The 18,947-nt window shown below is 33.2% G+C and overlaps 1 protein-coding gene across 4 annotated transcripts in view; it reads left to right on the forward strand.

Annotated features, from left to right (window-relative positions):
• Nucleotides 1–18,947, forward strand: part of Rcd6 (Reduction in Cnn dots 6) — a 32,040-nt gene that overhangs the window by 3,154 nt on the left and 9,939 nt on the right. For all 4 annotated transcript variants that reach the window (XM_070108347.1, XM_070108348.1, XM_036378001.2 and 1 more), the window contains exon 2: nucleotides 3,023–3,769. The gene's annotated coding sequence lies outside the window, so the exon portion shown is untranslated. The remainder of the gene's footprint in view (nucleotides 1–3,022; nucleotides 3,770–18,947) is intronic.

The following is an 18,947-nucleotide window of genomic DNA, read 5'->3' on the forward strand; positions in this document are numbered from 1 at the left end:
TTTTCTATCCTTTCGAACTGCTCTAATTGCTGTGTGACTTTGCGACCTCACAATAACAATTAAAGCAACAACGAATGCAACAAACTAGCAATAACACAATAATAAAATAACAACAAAAACAAGAACAATCAAAAGCATGAGAACAAGTGCGTCCAAAAATCCAAATGCCAATTTAAACTAGTGCAAGTGTCAACCCGCCAAAACAACTATACCAGCAGCAGCAATAACAAGTTCTTCACACAACAAAAAATATAAAAAAAATACAAAAACAAAAAGGCGCTCAGATAAATGAGTTAAAGCACTAAACAAATTTAAATGGGGAGCAAAGAGGCAGATGTGATTTTTATCGTTGAAAAATATTGCCATTTAATAAAAAACTACTCGGTCAGTTGGTCCGACGTAGCGTTAGCTTCTTAGTCGTTTAGCTAGTTGTTAGTTGTTAGTCCGTTAGGCGACTAGCTCGTCACTCAGGCACAGTTTCACAGTTAGTCACCACAGTTAGTATTGTCAGCGCCTTGACCGGCGACTCCGTCTCACTATGAATTTTAATAAACACACATACACATATATACATATGAAGATATGCACATACGAGTATGTGTGTATTTTGATATTGCTTTCTACTCACGTTGCTGTCCATTGTTCATATTATTGTTTATATGCATACATGTGTGTGTGTTTATATATCTGTATGATGATGTGAGGGCACGAGCAAGCTGAAATTTCACTGCTGGAGGTGCATGTGTAGCTTGGAATACAGATTTAAGTGTATATTTATAAATACAGGGTGTTTTAATATAGAAGTGGCGTTGTAGAAATGGACTAAACTGAGCTCTATGATACCAAGAATATATTAAAATCATATATATATATACGTATAATCATCAGCGTGACGAGTTGAGCCGATTTAGCCATGTCTGTCCGTCTGTATATATGTATGCGAACTAGTCCCACAGCTTTTGAGATAACGATCTGAAATTTTGCACTAACACTTTTCTTACCATTTGTCGGAACGGCCGATATCGAACCACTATAGCATATAGCTGACTTCATTTTACGACATGACATATGACTTCATTTTACGAGATTTCAATATTTTTGGAATTATATAATCTAATAGTTGTCTCTATTCGGTATGAATATATTTTTGATATGAGAAAGTCCTTCATAAAAAGAATGTGGATTGTTGGAGTCCTGTAGTTGTTGGAGAACGTTCAATAGGTTGCAGTGATGCCTTATAAAATATTACCGTTGGTTTACAGCTCTGCGGACTTCGTAGGCTATTAATTACACAGAGCTCCTGAGCAAATTTGATATTTTTGATCTCAATTTTGACATAAAATTCACTTGAAAGAATATAATCTTGAGCGCGTCGCGGATCACGACTAGCTTTGGGTTCCCTATACTCTTACTTGCATGACCTAGCAGACCTCTCACACAACGTGCACTCCCAATGAGAAACCCTATATAGCCAACTGCTTCATATCTTGTGACTAAGCGCTTAGCAATTTCTACGATTCTCGCATATTTTGCGAGTCTCCACGGCGTGATTATTGTATTTACAGCATTGGCAGAAGCAAAAGCAAAAGCGATTGTGATTTGTTATTATAGAATAAATATGTACAGAAGCAGAGGTAAGAATTACAATAATTTCTAACAAGTCTACCACGCCTTCACCAATACGCCAATAAGCTCACTCGATGTTTGATGTGATCGATGCAGGTAACGGGCATATGTAAAAGTATACATACATACACATTTGTTGCTCAAGTGATTGTGCATCAATATCCATTTCGCTGAGCTTTGTCACAAATATTTGATGGATTCTAAATATTATAATTAGAGAGATATAAAATTGTGCATGTAGTTTTGTAGATACACTTAGTCGGTTATTTGTGGTGCTTACTTTGCTGTGTGATGCCTTAACTTCCGTCGCAGAGCTATTTTGTTAGTCAAACTTGTTTACGAATTTTATAGATCACTGAAAGCAATACTTGGTAGGTCTACTACTAGGAATCTAATAAAAAGAAAAGTTCAGTACATTAAAAGTGATTTGTACTTATTATATCGAAATGAACTCTATAGCCCTCTTCTTAATCGGATTGTCTTAACCTAACTGCTGATTTTTCACCTCAGTTTTTGCACTTCTAAGGACAGTTATTTTTATTAAAAACATCTAATTACATTAAATTACAATATAATGAGAGCTGAATAATTGATCGGTCGGACTTAAAAAAAAGTGTCCAGAAAATTCGTTGCATAAGAACGCTAAGCCATTCAGCGAAAAGTTTGAACATTAAGGATTTTCTAGCGTCGGAATATATATATATAAATGTCAGATGCTTAGGCTAATGGATAAGTATTTTATTAAGACCGCTCAGTTTTGCAAATTCAAAATCCGAGGCCTTTGGGTTTCCTTCCTTCCACTACTTTTTTCTCAAGCACTCTGAATGTGCAGTTTTAGGTAAACTAACAGATACTGGTCAGTTTTACGCTCTTCCCTGTTAAAAACTCATCCATAATTGTCAGGAAAGTCTGAAGTCTGTATATAATGGACGAAAAGGATATTGAAAGAATAGTGTTGCCACATTGCTAAAAGGAAAAATAGAGCAAAATATAAAAGTAAGCCATATGAAAGATTGCAATAAGTGTTCGAATAGGTTAGGTTAAATAGTCGATCCTAACAGCGCTCTCACTTGGACAGCTAATAGCGCCAGTACGTTATGGTATTTATAACTCCTATAAATTTGATTATAAAGATCTTCATACATCAACGAAGCGCTTTGAGTCGCTCACAAATGTGGTCAGGTGGCTAGTGTCAGTCTTGCCAACATCTCCTGGTTCACCGAAGGTGTGACTGCCGAGATGTTTCAACCTCAGTCAAGCAAAAGCTGGACAATGAAGAAGAAATTGACGCTTTTCTGTTGGAGATAATGCATAGAATGGCATTAAGTACCATTGTTGTTTTAATGACTCAGAACTAAATATATTTAACTATGTAATTAATTATTATTTTTTTAAGGAATACATAAATGCACACGCAATTGCAAAATCTTACGAGACTTCCGTAAAATTGGAAAAAAAGTGTGCAAAAACATTGTAAGCGTTTGAGATATTAGCGAGTAAATGATAATGAGATAACAAAATTCTGTGGCAATAAAATCGTGTGAATAGTAAAAAAAATAAAGATTGCAGTGCCGAGTGATAAATATGCATAAACTTTTATATATTTAACTATTTACATATGTGTATGTATATGTCTATAAATATATAAAAAAAAATGTGATTAGACAAGAGCTTGAAGAGTAATACGATCGTGGTGAATAAATGTGCAATTAAAAAATTATAAACAAAGACTATAAAATTAAACAACGACAATCACAACAACAACGATACGAACCAATAAAAAAATTAATTGCAACAAAATTGTAATTATCAACAATAAAAGCAATAACGACATTTTTGCTGCTGACAGCGCAAGGTGACGCTATTTATAAAAACAACAAGCAAAACTCACACATGTATATGTGACACATGCATACACATATACACACGTGTGTGGAAGTATAGCATCCTCTTGCTCAAGAGTTTGTGAGAATTGTGAGCATTCAACGCATTAATTTCTTAACTTCGTGTCTTTTTATAACAACAACAATCTATATTAACGACAATTACAACTAAAGCAACAACGACAACAATAACAAGAACAACAACGTTGCGCATTACAACGACATATTGCAGCAAGCGTAACGCACAACGAAAGTGAAAGGTAATTTGTACTTTTCCAACATAAACTCAATTTACTAATGTATATTATACAGTTACCATTACTAAATCACACACTCACATTCATATAAATATAATCCAACACATACATATATATACATTGCAATATGCTTATACATATGAGCATTTATAATGCGCGCATAATTCACATTTCATATGGCTTTGATAATCTAATTTCATAAAGGCGCTTTTTTCATGCTTTGTTATTTGTAGGAAACACACAGGGTGCGATTTAAATAATAATACAACAATAAGCATAATAATAGTATGGCGCTTAAGCGAAATGAAATGAAGGGAAATGAAAAGCATTTGAAATCACACATTGTTATATGCCTGAGTGCGTAATCTAGGTGGCCATTGGTTTTACCAGGGTATTTTGATTTGGTTTACATAACGGTATATTTTAATAAAATTAAGGGATTGAGAAGCATACGAGGGATTGTAGGAGCAAATTCAACTAAATTGCGGTTCGGAGCCAATGCGAGACTTAAATATGTGGTTAATATAAAGGGAGCATCATAAAGCTCGACTTGATCTTGCCTAAATGGAAATGAAATGAAATTATCGGTTTAGAAGCCTCCTTGCGTCTTAGCTCTCAAGACTTTTTTGACAGTTATGACTTAAGAGCTTTAGAAATTACCTTTATTTGACAGCGACCGTATTGGTTCGATGACAAAAGTATACGAACGAAAGCATATGAGAAAGATTTACCGTTACCGTTATCTTTTGAAGTGCTTTTTTCTGTCCCTAGTTTAAAAAGTCCAAGGGAAAGTGACAAAAGTTGGCTTCAATTCTAAAAATACTATTGCTCTGTCATTCAAAAGGTAGCGATTTATGATAAGACGTTCATATTGAGGAGTTGACTTAATTTAATCCGTGGCCGTGGATAATAGATTAGAATTCCTTCAAATGGTTATCACTCACGGCTTCAAGACAGCTTCTACCAAACAGTTTTTTACAAAATCTTCGATACTTTCACTGGAATTCTGTTATAAAAGAACTTTTCTCGAAAGCTTTAAAGCTTCCGTTGAACTTATGTCATATAACAGCTTTTCACATATACTTCAATCCTTTCGTTGAACTTCTGTCATAAAGATAGTTTACCACAAAAATGACAAGGCCTTCATTGGACTTCCGCCATAACAAGACTTTTCACAAACATTTCAAAGCTTTCATGAAAGTTTATTACAAAAAAAGTTTACCACAAAAGCAAACAACTTTTATTAGTTTTCTGCCATAAAATATCTTTACACAAAGGCTTTAAAGCTTTCAATTGAATATCTATTATAATAAAAATCTTCAAAGCTTACATTGAATTTCTGTTTTTTGAACTTCTGCTATAAAAAAGATTACCACAAAAATCTTCAAAGCTTTCATTGAGTTTCTGTTCTTCATAATTCTTCTATAAAAAAAAGTTTACCACAAAAGCTTCAAAGCTTCCAAGGCCGTTTAGGAAAATCCATTAGTGTATTTGTAGCGATAAACTGGCATTGAAATCCCTTACGTGGATAAATTAAAGCTTTTGAAAAAAGGTAAGAAGTTCAATCACTGCCAAAGTTTCAGGTAAAGTAGAGCTACAGGTAAGCCACTTTGTTGCCTCGGTGCAGATTCAATTTAGTGCTGCCTTCTTTCTTTCGTGTGTTGTTGCTGTTGATTAATTATAGCGCAGGCATACGCAAGCTCTACATAATTGCCTCATGGCTTGACCGCCTGCCGGTATTGCCATTTCGCCGCTTAGCCAATCATCGATAGACGTAATCGCATGTAATCGGTCTTCGAATGATAGAGCGAGCAATTATCTTATCGCATTGTTATTTTTGTGATTATTAGACTTATAATGAACACATAAATGCAAATTTTTGAGTACAATATGCATAAATGCATTAATTCGCATGAATTCATAACACTTTAGTGATTTACAACGCGCAACCGATAGCCAAAGAAATTGCAAGTTGGCAACTCTTACAAATTGCTAAATTAAATTTATGCGAGCTCTTTCATTGCAAAGCTTACGCCATTCAAATTCACATTGAAATTCCAAAAATTTGTATATCAATCATAACTCATTCACGCCTTTATCAGTCCATCCGGCGGCGTAGGGTTCCCGCACTAATTATTTGCCCCACTTACGTGCCTCTCGCTATGCGTGGTCTGCACTAGGCAAATGTAAATTTTCGCCGCGCAAATAATGGTAGCATTGTCATTGAACTCGCGCATGCCCAAGGTGCAGCATCACACACACACACATGTACCAATGCACATGCACAGCCTCACCTACTCGCCTCCGCTCCATTTAGTGTTTAATGCGCATAAATTGTTGCGTCGCTTGCATATGAAATGGAGATGCACGCACGCAATTCTTCAGTTTTTCGGCTCCTCTGCATTGGTTGGCCGCCGTTGCCTCGTTTCACTCGTTGTCTGTCTAATGCATCACCTCATCATCAACCGGCGGCAACACAACACACCCATTTCATCAGTATATGAACGGAATTATGAAACCGCAGCATGCCATTGTTGTAATCAAAGATGTTGTGTTGACATCACCTCTGTGCATTTGTTGTTGTTGTTTCGTCTTTTTGCTTCGCTCATTTTTATTGCTTTGAGATTACAAAAAATATTCGAAAGCTTTCACTTGGTACGCAGTAGTCAGTTAGGTGTGGTTGACACTGAAAGAATTGCGGGACGCAGAGGTCAAATAAAATGAATCACAAAGTAGTTGGAATTCATTTATCTTCCTTGCTTGCTTAAGAATCATTGAGACATTTTCTTAATGTACTCTAAAATTTTTTTATAATCAATATATGACACCATTGAATCCACAACAGCTAGAAATTGTTTGTGAATTACAGCACTAACAGTTTTTTTACATTACAGCTTCTAAAACCGTCTTGCGTTCAAATCCCAGATTTCATGCAATGACTACGAGTTGCCCAAGGCCCAACGCTAGTACACAGAAATATCTATGTTATATCTATATTCTGAGAAAATAAACCTTTTGATGCTTCTCAATCGTAATCTTTAAAAGCTTTTGCTATATTCAACAAGACGACAATAGAAATTCTTAGGTAAAGCCTTCCCTATTTTTATACACTGAACAGGGTAACGAATTTTGTACACCCAGAAGGTAGCATCAATGAGCCTATAAAATATATATCTAAATGATCAGCGTGACGAGCTGAGTCGATTTAGTCATGTATGTCCGTCTGTCTGTATATACGAGCACTAGTGCCTCAGTTTTTTGAAATAACTCTTTCCAAGAAACTGCTTATTTGTCGAAAGCGCCGTTATCAAACCGCCATACAACGAGCTGAACGATCGGAATAAAGCGCTTGTATGGACAAATTTTCATTTGACGAGATATCTTCAAGAAATTTGGCATGGATTATTGTCTAAGACAATGGTACAATCTCCGAAGAAATTGTTCAAATCGGATCATTATAGCATATAGCTGCCATACAAACTGAACGATCCCAATCCAGTTGTTATAAGCAATCTTTTGTATTTGTGAAGGGTATTATACCTTCGGTGCAACGTTTTTTCTTGTTTTTTTCTTCTATTTTTGAGCTGTGAGTCATTCATGAAGAATGAGACTTTTAAAAGTCAAAGGTAAACTTTTATGGAGTACTAGACTTTCTCTTAAGTAGTAGAAAGTTAAAGCGTTCATTAGAAATTTCGCAGTGGGATTGAGCAGAAAACTCTCTAGCCTTTTAGTTTAAACCAGCTTTGCTGTTCAGTTACTAATAATGGGATCTAACCTCTGCTAACATCAGTAGGTATCGTTTTGCATACTTTTAGAACCAAAATTTTTTAAACCTAGTTTAAACCTACCTAAAATTATTGTAGAATATGTTAAGTGGAATGAGCGACTTTTTAGGTCTTTAAATATCGGTTCTGTGCTATAGCACATAATGTACGTAATGCCAAAATTAGTGACTACAGTCTCAGTAACTTATTGAATTTGGTAGTGCCATCTCCGATTGCCAGATAGCTGAAGTTATTTACTTAAAGCTTTAATTCTGGAAAATTTGAAAACTCGTAAAGTGTTGAAATCACTACCACTTAAGTTCGAAACTCTATTTTTTTTTTTTTTTGTAGAATAAACTCGGTAGTTCTCTTTTGGGTAATTAAAAAGCTTCTTACTCAAATTTAATAGACCAACAGAAAACACTTAATACTAGAAGAACCCTTATTTCCTTAGAAAACATCTAACTAAACACCACACACTGGAGGAGAAGCTCCGTTAAACAAAAAGAGTTTATGTCATCTCGCTGTTATTATGATTGTTATAAAAAGCGAATATTTCAACTAATAACAAAGAAAGCCTTGCAAACAACCATAATCCATATAAAACTAAAGACTTAAGCAAAAAAATCCAATAGGAAAGCATTATTGAGGAAATTCTTAGCATGTTTACAGCGGAGAAAAGCAGAATGTGGCATATATGCCACATGTGAATAATGCTTTGCTGCAATGTTCTTCATATCAACTTCGCTTCAAAGCACAAATGGCAATTGCGGCGACAACTCACGTACGAAAGAAGCAAGTAAATACGCATACTCATAATTCTAAATTCCTTAAATGTTCGCACAATAGAAAAATGTATAAAATATGATTGAAAGAAACAAGTAAGGTATATTTGAGTTCGAGGGAAGCTGACTTAAAAATATCAATGCATTTACTACTGGTGCAGATATATTTTTTGCTGTGAAATCAACATTTGGATACTAAGCAAACTGGCTTACAGTGGCGCAATAATTTTTGTTATGCAAGCTCTATTTGAAATTGATGAAACTTATTGTTTCCTTAATTTTTTCATAGACATATCATTGTCATATTAACAGTTCATCAGCTTCTATCCATTTTGGACTTGCTCTCATGCAACTCACACTTGCACTTTTTATATGAAACTTTCTATAATGGCATTGTCTGCCGAAAAATGATCTCCATTTGAAGTAATAAACATTTTGCGAACCGACAATTCACCGAACGGTACATTGCACATAACCCACATGACTACGGCGTTCACTCTCCGGAGATAATTGCAGAAATAATATAAAAATGTATAGCGGTATTTTCTCGTTATTAAAAAGTTTTTAAATATATTTTAATGGTAATGTAATTAAATTAAATTGAATTCGCTTTTTAGGGCATTCAACTTAATTATTTTGCAGTGCTCGAGTCAATGGCAAAAACTCAGTCAAAAGTGATATGCACTCAAGAGATACGAGTATATATAATTTATATGTGTATATGTATTGTAGTTATATGACAAACGGAAAAATAAACCATTGCAATTCATAAGTAAAATAAGTATTAATAATGCCAATAAAATAATCAAAATTTCCGATTTCATTTGTGTAAAAATATGTAAGATATGTAAATAGTTTAATGCAGAAAATCTAATATATACAGAATTGTACAGAAATTAGAGAAATAAGTAGAACCATAGTGATTACTTGAAGACACTAGCAAATGTCACATATTTTTAATAAACGCTTTTGCTAGCCTCTTCGGCATTTATTAGGCGCAGTTAGCATTTCAGTCACATAAAAAACTCTCATATAAATTTAACTGCTTAAGGAAGTCTGCAGATAATTGCAGAAAACGCTGCAAAGTTAAATTCAGTAAATGCAAAGAGTTTAAAGGAAAACAAAGCCCATTCTGTGAAGGGTTAAAATTCACAACGAGTAACTGCTATTTGCTACCACTTACCCCGCGCTTGCGTTCAGTTAAGAAATATTTTCAAAAATTAGTTCATGTATAAATGCTTACATGTTTACAAATATGTTTTACCAACTAATTAACATAACAATAATAAATCAGAAAGCAAATATTGTTGCGACAGTTTGAAGCCAAGCAACTTATGTCAACATTTTAATATATTGCAAAAATTGTAGAGTTGTCATTATTCTTAAAGATGGTTTTGATTATTTTTGTATATGGGATTTTTGAGTTTATAAAGGCTTTGAGTGATCAATTTGTCTTTGTTAATTGAGAAATACTATTGAGCAACTTGTATATATAACTCTACACTCGCGTTAAACATATTCTAATTTCAGCCTAAATTTAACTCTGAACTCGTATAAACTGAGCTATTGTATATAATAAGTCTAGTAAGGCCCCGTCTTGTTTAATAACTTGTTCGCATTTTGAAGATGATTTCATAATGCCACTCTCATAGAAACCCTCGTCCCTAATGCAAAACAATGGGACATTAAATTTTCACAAGCTTTATTTGAGACAATTTTTTCACCAGCAAAATCATTCGTCATAGACAGGAACGGTCGTAATCATTTAATACCAGGTGCAAACTATAAGAATAAGCTAGAGAGTTACTATAGTTGTATGTAGCCTAGCATTGTCCTGGTGAAGCTCAATACCTCTTCTATTGGCTGCCCGTTTTTGGAAGATTGCTATCATCAAATGCTCCAATTGTTGACAGTATTCACCTGAATTATGAGTTTAGCCGTAGAAAAGCAACTTAGTAGATGATTATCTGCCTATTCCATCAAACTCCTAGAAAAACATTTCTAACCATAAATCTTGGCTTAGATACAGTTTGCGCCGGCTTACGGTAATTCAACTACGACTGTTGGAAGTTTGATTTATGAGGCTTGCTGACCTTAACTCCTATGGTATTCATATATCCCAAAATAATGGATTATTTTTTACCATACCTTATATAATATAACGATGTTAATGCCGATTCCTCTATATGTGCTTTAAATTTGAAGCGCTGGCTTCTAAACAGTTTATATGTTGTTATTTATTTAGTACATTTTAACCAATACTTGAAATTGAGCTAGTATTAATCTTCTTATAAAGCTAAAATTCATTTTTTAACTATTTTAGATATCAGTCCAACGTTTTAGTAAGACTTTGAAAGGCATTATACGAAGCATTTTTTGCCTTCCTATAATTATTATGCTCCTGATTTCGTACGTCATGCTTGAAATCAATAAAGCGCCGTTCTCGCAAAAAAAAGCTTACCTGATCGATATAAGAATATAGCCTTCCATAATATGTACATATAATTGCTTGGTGAAATTAAAAAAGTTAGGTTAAAGTTGAAGATAAATCAGTAATCTGTAATCTGGTAAACATATAAAGTTAGTAACGCTGTGAAAAAATTTCGACTCAAGATTAAAAAAGGGAAGCATGAGGTATTATGAAACCTCTTCTTCAATAAAGTTTCCAGTAAGAAAGTTGTTGAAGCGAACTTGTTTTATATTTTTCTCTTACCTATCCAGCATTCATAAGGCTTTTGTGAAGATGGCTCCAAAGTTTGCAATCAGTACTTCTCGAAGGCCTGAGTTTAGTGAGTCTTATGACAAAAATTCTAGAAATGTTTGGATTTTAATCAAATTAGAGCTCTAGAAATGTTAACGGAAATTGGTTCTCTAAGGTAACGCACCTGGTACTGTACTAAGCAACACATTGATAAAGGGTGATTTTTGTTTAGAAATGTGATTTTCAGAAATAAATAAAACTCATATAATTTAATGTATGACTAAGAATTTAGCTTTGTTATAAAGATAAGGGGTTGCCATTATGTTTAAAAATGAATAAATATACAACCAAAAGTGAGCTGCATCGCTGAACAAAATTTTGTTCTGAAACTCGGGATCGGTAGCCATTTAGTTTTGGGTCCATTCACCGTAAGTGTGAGGCGCTTGTTTGCCCGCAAACCAAAATCTTTCCGGAAAATCTTCCATTACAAATCTTCCGCCTACAACGATACTTTGCTGCGTCTTCCGTGCGCACAATACGTAAACCATTGGTGGGATAATATATGTATTTCAAATCTGACCATGATCGGAACACTGATTGACCAGTTTGAAATTGTGTATATTAAAGTGTGATTCTTGCTTCTTCTTAAACCTTCCTAGTATTTAGAAATCAATAATAATTAGTAACCTTCATTTGAAGAAATATATAGCAATATACATCATAAATAGAAACTGGGTTAAGCATAAAGAAATGCTGTTTTCGAAACTCCCGATAAATAATATTGACCTTGCATACATTTTAAAGGGCATTGCCTAAATAAAAATACAAATTTTCTCTATAAAATGTGGTACAAAATATATATTGATTTATTTGAAGAGTTTCTTACTCTGGAACATAAGATTTTATGCAATCGAAACCACTTTACACGAATCAATATTCATAGCAAAGTATAATGCATACATATAATAACAGGAAGAATACTATGAATATGGCAAAGCGAATCGACAAGTCAAACAACTGTCTAAATTCACGGATATTATAAAGAATACAAACATACATACATATATGTAGACTCGCGTGGAAGTAGAAATGTGAACTCCAATTTGATTAGAAAGAAATTTATGCATGAATGTACACATACCCATACACATACATATATACTTATATATATGTGTGTGTGTTTTATTGCGTAGACTACTTCCAAGTGATCATACTTGCACACTTTTGCTTCCAACGGTTCTTTTGTATGCCAAATGAATGGTCTAAGAAGAAGTGGAGGAAAGGGGGAAAGTGTGTGGCGTGCCAGCGTTAATTTACAGTTGCTTTTCTTTTCAATTGGCAAGTAGAGTAGCAGCACAAATGGATATATAAACGAACGGTGCTATCATATTGGCGGCACCATAGCAACAACAAGAACAATAAGAAGCATTTTTGTTAATCAACATTATGGTTGTTGTTATAGTTGTTGACTAACAAAAGTGCTCGTTGTGCATGGAGCGCAGCGTCAAAATCGAACACAAATAACAAGAGGCACCACAGCGTCGGCTGCGCGGTCGACGCTAGCGTCACTACTCGTTCCGTTGCTTGCGATAGCCGTTGCTCGCGTCATTACCGCTAACTTTTTATGCTATTTTGCTACTTGCGCGCTATATATATATAATATATATAAGTACATACAAGCATTTTATTTAGTTTTTATTTAGTTTTAGCTTTGCAGTTAGAAGCGGGTAATTACAATAAAAACAAAACGTTGAAAGTGGCCGAAAAACCGCTAAAAATGGTTTATTTAAGTATGCTGTACTTAAAGAGTGCCGGAAGCATTGGAAGTGTGTTAACCGAAAACTTGTTAAGTGCTGGAAATCATCAGAATGCAACGCTTGGGCGATCGCCGTAAGCGAGTGGGTGGAGCGCGAGACTTGTACTCTCATACTTAATAAACCCACATTCCATGAAGAATAAATTCTAAACTTATATTTTGGTCTATAAAAATTTTCTTACGAAAGTCCAACAGACCAACAGAAGTCTCTTAATATTTACTAACAGGACCCTTCATTTTTTATAAATCATCAAGTCATATGCCATATGTATAAAATCAACATGAAAGCATTGTTGAGGAACCTCTGAAGAGGTTTACAGCGGGGAAAGGTCGAATTATGGCATATATGGCGCACGTGCACAATTCTATTTTGCAATGTTCTTCATTGCAACTTCGCTTCAAAGCACAAATAGCAATTGCGGCGGCAACTCACGTACGAAAGAAGCAAGTAAATACGCATACTCATAATTCTAAATTCCTTAAATGTTCAGAGAAAAGAATATTGTAAACAAGTAAGGAAGGGCTAAGTTCGGATGTAATCGAACATTTTATACTCTCACAAAGTCAAATGGTATACTCGTTTTATATTTCTTTGTGGATCTTGCTGCCTTGTTCTTGTTGACCGATATTTTCGGTAAGAAGTCAACTATGGGCACTGGGGTCCACATATTTAGTACTTAGGGGCTTGAACAGTTTTGGTTCGATTTAGACAATTTTTGATCAAAAGGTGGCATATTTCAAACGTATTATTCACGCAAAGTTTTACCCCGATATAATCATTGTTGCTTGATATGCATAGTGGGAAGTGAAAGAATCAGATGGAATTGAAAATGGTGTTATATGAGAATAGGCGTGGTTGTAATCCGATTTCGCCCATTTTCGTACATAACCAGATTCCAGGATATGGGTTTTCACCTAAAAGTGGGCAGTGCCACGCCCACGGTCTAATTTTGAACGTGTTTCCTATCAAGTCATTTTATACCATCACAGATATAAATTTTAATGTCTCTGGCGTGTTTAGTGCTTCATTTGTCGCGCTTTTAGTAGTTTTTAAGAGTACCGCTGTATGGGGAGTAGGTGGGGTTGTCACCCGATTTCACACATTTTCACACCGTCGATAGAGAAGGTAAAAACATTTGCTTCCAGTGAATTTTGTTATTATAGCTTCAGTGGTATAGGAGATATGTACATTAAACTTATTAGGGGCGGGACCACGCCCACTTTAAAAAAAATTTAAACTGCAGATGCCCCTCTCTAATGTGATCCTGTATATCAAATAAGAGTATTGTATCTTCTTGTGGAGCTTAGTTATGGTAATTTATTTGTTTTTGATTAATGGCGTTTTGTGGGAGTGGCAGTGGTCCGATTATGCCCATCTGCATAACCAATCGTCTTACGATACCAAGAAACATGTCTACCAAGTTTCATAAAGATATCTAAATTTTTTACTTAAGTTACAGCGGACGGACGGACAGACATCACCCGGATTTCAACTCGTCTCTTCATCCTGATCATTTATATATATATAACCCTATATCTAACTGCAGGAAAGAGGACGTTGCGCAATGTATTTAATTTGTGTCTGAATGGTTTGGGAAGAAGTATGAAAAGTCTCAATTTTCAAATATGAAAACAAATAATTTTGCTTCAATATAAATCATCTACTTCAACACATGTAACATAAATGATCTTATCCATTATTCAAAATTAATTTAATATTCGGCGTCATAACACAGAGATTCGCCGGAATTTTCCTGCTTTTGAGAGTGAAGCATATTGTAGTTAACATAACCACAAAATTTATTCCGGTGTTTAATTAATTAAAAGAGCTATGTCTCGATCACTTCTTTCCCTATGATACAAGTATATATGTATATTAGACAGCTGAAGAAATATAAGAAATATAAATTTTGTATATACTCAAGGATTCGTAAAAGTTTTTTGTAGAATTCTGGGGTTTCAAAAATTTCAAAATCGCTTCAATTAATTCAAATGATTCGCCGCTGTATTTGATACATTTCTAATGATAATTAAAATACCTACAAACAACTTCTGGACACCTTTTGCACACGTAACAAGTTAAATTTGGATTGTAATAACTACTATTTTTCTGCTGATATTAATATATCCTCACCCTTTTAGCCTGAATCTGTGGACATTTTTCTTTTTTCCCACCGGTTTTTGGATGAATCCGATGTAAAATAAAATTTGTCATTTAAGGTAAAACTTTCTTAGATGCATGAATCTTATAAGAAGATTTTTCAACGCAAGAGTTGAGAAGATATGGGAAGCTAAGATTGAATTAAGTCGCTGCCCCGAGAGATACTGTGGTGACTACTGTGTTGAAAAGACGTAAACAATTGTCTCAGACGGACCATTGTGGGGTTTTACGTTACAATATATCTGTATTTTATTACTTTTTTTGTACAAAACTCTCATATAATTAAAACTGAAATTGAAAACTTATCTTATTAAAATTGACAAAGTAGTGTTGTGCTTGCTGATAGAATTTCTTGAACTCTACTGAACTGAGAGTCTTCAAATCCACTTGAATGTTGAAAAATCGATCAACTATATTTATTACTATGTGCCACAAGTTGCGCTGGGCTAAGAAAACTATCAATGAAAAACAAGCAAAAGTTCTGGCTACATTATTCAGCAATATCCGGTGGCAGCATGTTGCGGTTGTCGCGCGGCATCCGTTCGCCAATAAGACCGCTTTGATTGTTTTAAAGCGTTATTATTTTTATTACTCACACATATAGTAATTATATATATATATACATATTTATATATGTGTATATCGAATTCACCGTTTATTCATTCGGCTCAACAAAATTTGCGTCCGATTTTGGCGCGCGCAATAAAAGAAGACAAGTAGCAGTCACAAGCGACTAATCGGCTAATGTGCGAGCATGTTGGCTCAATAAAACTGATAAATTGACAAATGGCAATGTTCAATCAAAAATAATTGTACAGTCATTCATAAGCAAGTGAAATAAGTGCCACTGCACACCGAATTAGTTGTAAATCCACACACCCACAAACACACTCACACACGATTGTGCCATTTTGGAGCTCGTCAATAAATTACAGCGCTTAACGCTTAATGCTTCAAGCCGAGCTTGTAGGTAATGGTAAACAAGCTTAGTTTTGAGGAGGTGTTTTTATTTTATTTGTATACGCCGAACAGCTGAGCTGAGTCGATTTAACCATGCCCTTCCATCCGTTATTCTGTATATACGCGAACTAGTGGCTAGAACGAAATTTCGCCTGGGTTATTATCCAAGACCAAGGTACTATCTCTGAAGAAATAGTTCTGATCAGAGCCCTATATCATATAGTTGCCATACAAACTGACCAATCAAAATCAAGATTTAGATCTTTTTATACACTTTTATGCTATAAGAAATGCACCTGTGAAGGGTATTATTGCTTCGATGCAGCCAAAAATAAAAATTTTCTTGTTTATTATTTGTTGTTGTTTGTCTTGTCAAGTGGCGAGTCAATGGCTGTACAAGTGGCTAAAACACAAGCATGCATTGTTTTTTGCTTGGCTGCTTCTCTAAAAATGTTTTGACACTTAAATATACGTACATATATGCACACATATACACATATATATTTAGAAATATGCGTGGCTTCGAATTGTCGGTAGGAATTTCATGAATGACATAATAATGCCATAAAGTGTCGTGTCGCATTGCCGCCGCCGCCTTAATTGTTTTAAATTACCAAATATTTTTGTTGTTTTTGGCTTTGGAGAATCTTTAATGCGCTTAGACTCAAATTGGCCAAACTATAGTATTGCACAGCATTTTTGAGGGGTTGGCATTGATTTTAATTGGTCTTTATGTGAATTACGCCTCAATTTGTCTTCAGTGTGGGTGACAACACACCCAAGCCAAGCGATTTGTGGTGAAAATTCAGTAGTCTCAAGGTTTGAGGCATCATCAGATTAAAATTTTTGTAATCTATAATTTTTTTTAAATTTGCAGCATGTTGCAGGTTGATTATGATGTCAGAGAATACAGCTGAAATATTGTGATTGATAAATAATTGCATTTTTTGAAGAAAATAAGAAGCGCTGGTGAGGAACTAAAAGGTTATTATTTTCAAATCTCAAGCAATATAAAAATTAACACCAGAAATCTCAAAAAAAAAAGTTGATCTGGTTTTCATCGAAAAATTATTGATAGTTATCAAGCTAATGTGTTTTCGATTATCTATATATCTTATAAAATAAAAAAAGTTTTACATACAAGAACTTGTTTTTAAACGTTCAGTTTGTATGGTAGCTATATAATATGATGATCCGACATCAGCGGTTCCGACAAATGAGCAGCTCCTTAGGAAGAAAATGACGTATGAAAAATTTCAGATTTATCTCAAAAACTGAGGAACTACCAAGCATATATACAGACTGGCAGATCCAAAGCATTAGATGGATGTTTGCCTAAAATGGCTCAAAATACCAATAAAATATTTTTTTAAATGCCATTACTAAATCACAGTCATTACTAAATGACATGATGTTTCTAAACAATAAACATAAAGTAGAAAACTGTAAGCGGCAAACTTCGCTTTATATGAAATGTCATGCATGCTTGGCTATTTGCTTAAATTCTTCTGGCAAAATATAAAAAATTAGATAAAAAAGAAAATGTGTCACATAATTTGTTAGCTTATGAACCTACTTACTGCTTATGATGCTATTAAGCGCATTCGCAGTGTGTTAGTGGGGCAATAAAAGTGATTACTTCGCTTGAGAATTCAATTCAAAGAATGAACGAGTTCGTGTCTTAAGTCTTTTGTGCGATTTTGTTTGTTTGCTCTGTTAGCGTGTTTGACGCTTATGGAATTTGTGAAATATTATTCATATATATCAGCACAATTGCGTTTGATAGAAAATGGACAAAAATGTGATATACAGTTATGTGCAAAATACTAAGAACACATGACAGAAAGATAATTTTATAAACCTCAAAAACAAAAATAATTTGAATTAAAATTTGCTTTTGAACATGTTATTACGATTGAATCAAATTTGTACTGTGCAAACCTTTTGTGTAGTTCTAGACGTAATATGAAATTCGAGAATTCATAAAGAGAAATAAAAGAAGGGAAGATCTTAAATTTACTTACATATGTATGTGACTGCCGATAACGAAATAACAAATAGAAAAAACAAACATATCAACTCAACAAAAATTTTGAAGAGTTTTTTTGTGACTACAATAATAATAAAATCGACGAGAAGCACAAACTTTTATTATTTATTAACGAATACTTTTAAAAAAAATTTTCTGTTTACTTCAATTTTTTAATTTTTCACATCATAATATAATAAAAAAAAAAAAATTTAAACATATTATTACAATTTTTGAAAATTATTTTCAAATTAATTACAAATTTTTTTCAAACAAAATATATATTTTTCGCAAAATATATTTAAAATTTGTATCTAATAAACTATTTTTTTTTTCAATTATAATATTTTAATATATATATTTTTAAAGACTATTTTTAAAAGAAATCAGTATTATTTATAAATTTAGTTTTTTTCATGTTTTTTATTTTGAATATTGAGTTTAAAAAAATATATTTTAAATTTAAATTAATTATAATAAAAACAACAACAAGAAATATATAAACAAAAACAAGAAATAAATAATACAATGATACAAAAAAGTTTAAATTAATTTAATTTTTTTTAATTTTATTAGAACTGTTTATTTTATTTTTTTTTATTTTTTGTTACATTTGCTAAATAAACATTTTTAATTAAACTTAAAATTAATATTATAATTTTATTATATAAAATATAATTTTATTATATTATTTTAATATTTAATAATTACGATAATTTTAGAGAATGTTTTAACGTTTAACAAATTAATTATTTTTAACTATGTTTTTCCATTGAAATACTTTTTTGATTTTATGAAATATAAAAATTATTAGTTTTTTAGTTTCAGTTATATTTTTTTGCAATTTTTTCAACTAAAATAAAAATAACTTCGTTTTTATTTATTTTTTTTTTCATTTTATTATATACTATATTTTCTCTTTTATTTTTTCTTTTAAATTTTTTTATTCGATGCGATTAAAAAAA

This window comes from Bactrocera oleae, chromosome 4, assembly GCF_042242935.1.
Source record: "Bactrocera oleae isolate idBacOlea1 chromosome 4, idBacOlea1, whole genome shotgun sequence".
In the NCBI taxonomy this organism is placed as follows: domain Eukaryota; kingdom Metazoa; phylum Arthropoda; class Insecta; order Diptera; family Tephritidae; genus Bactrocera; species Bactrocera oleae.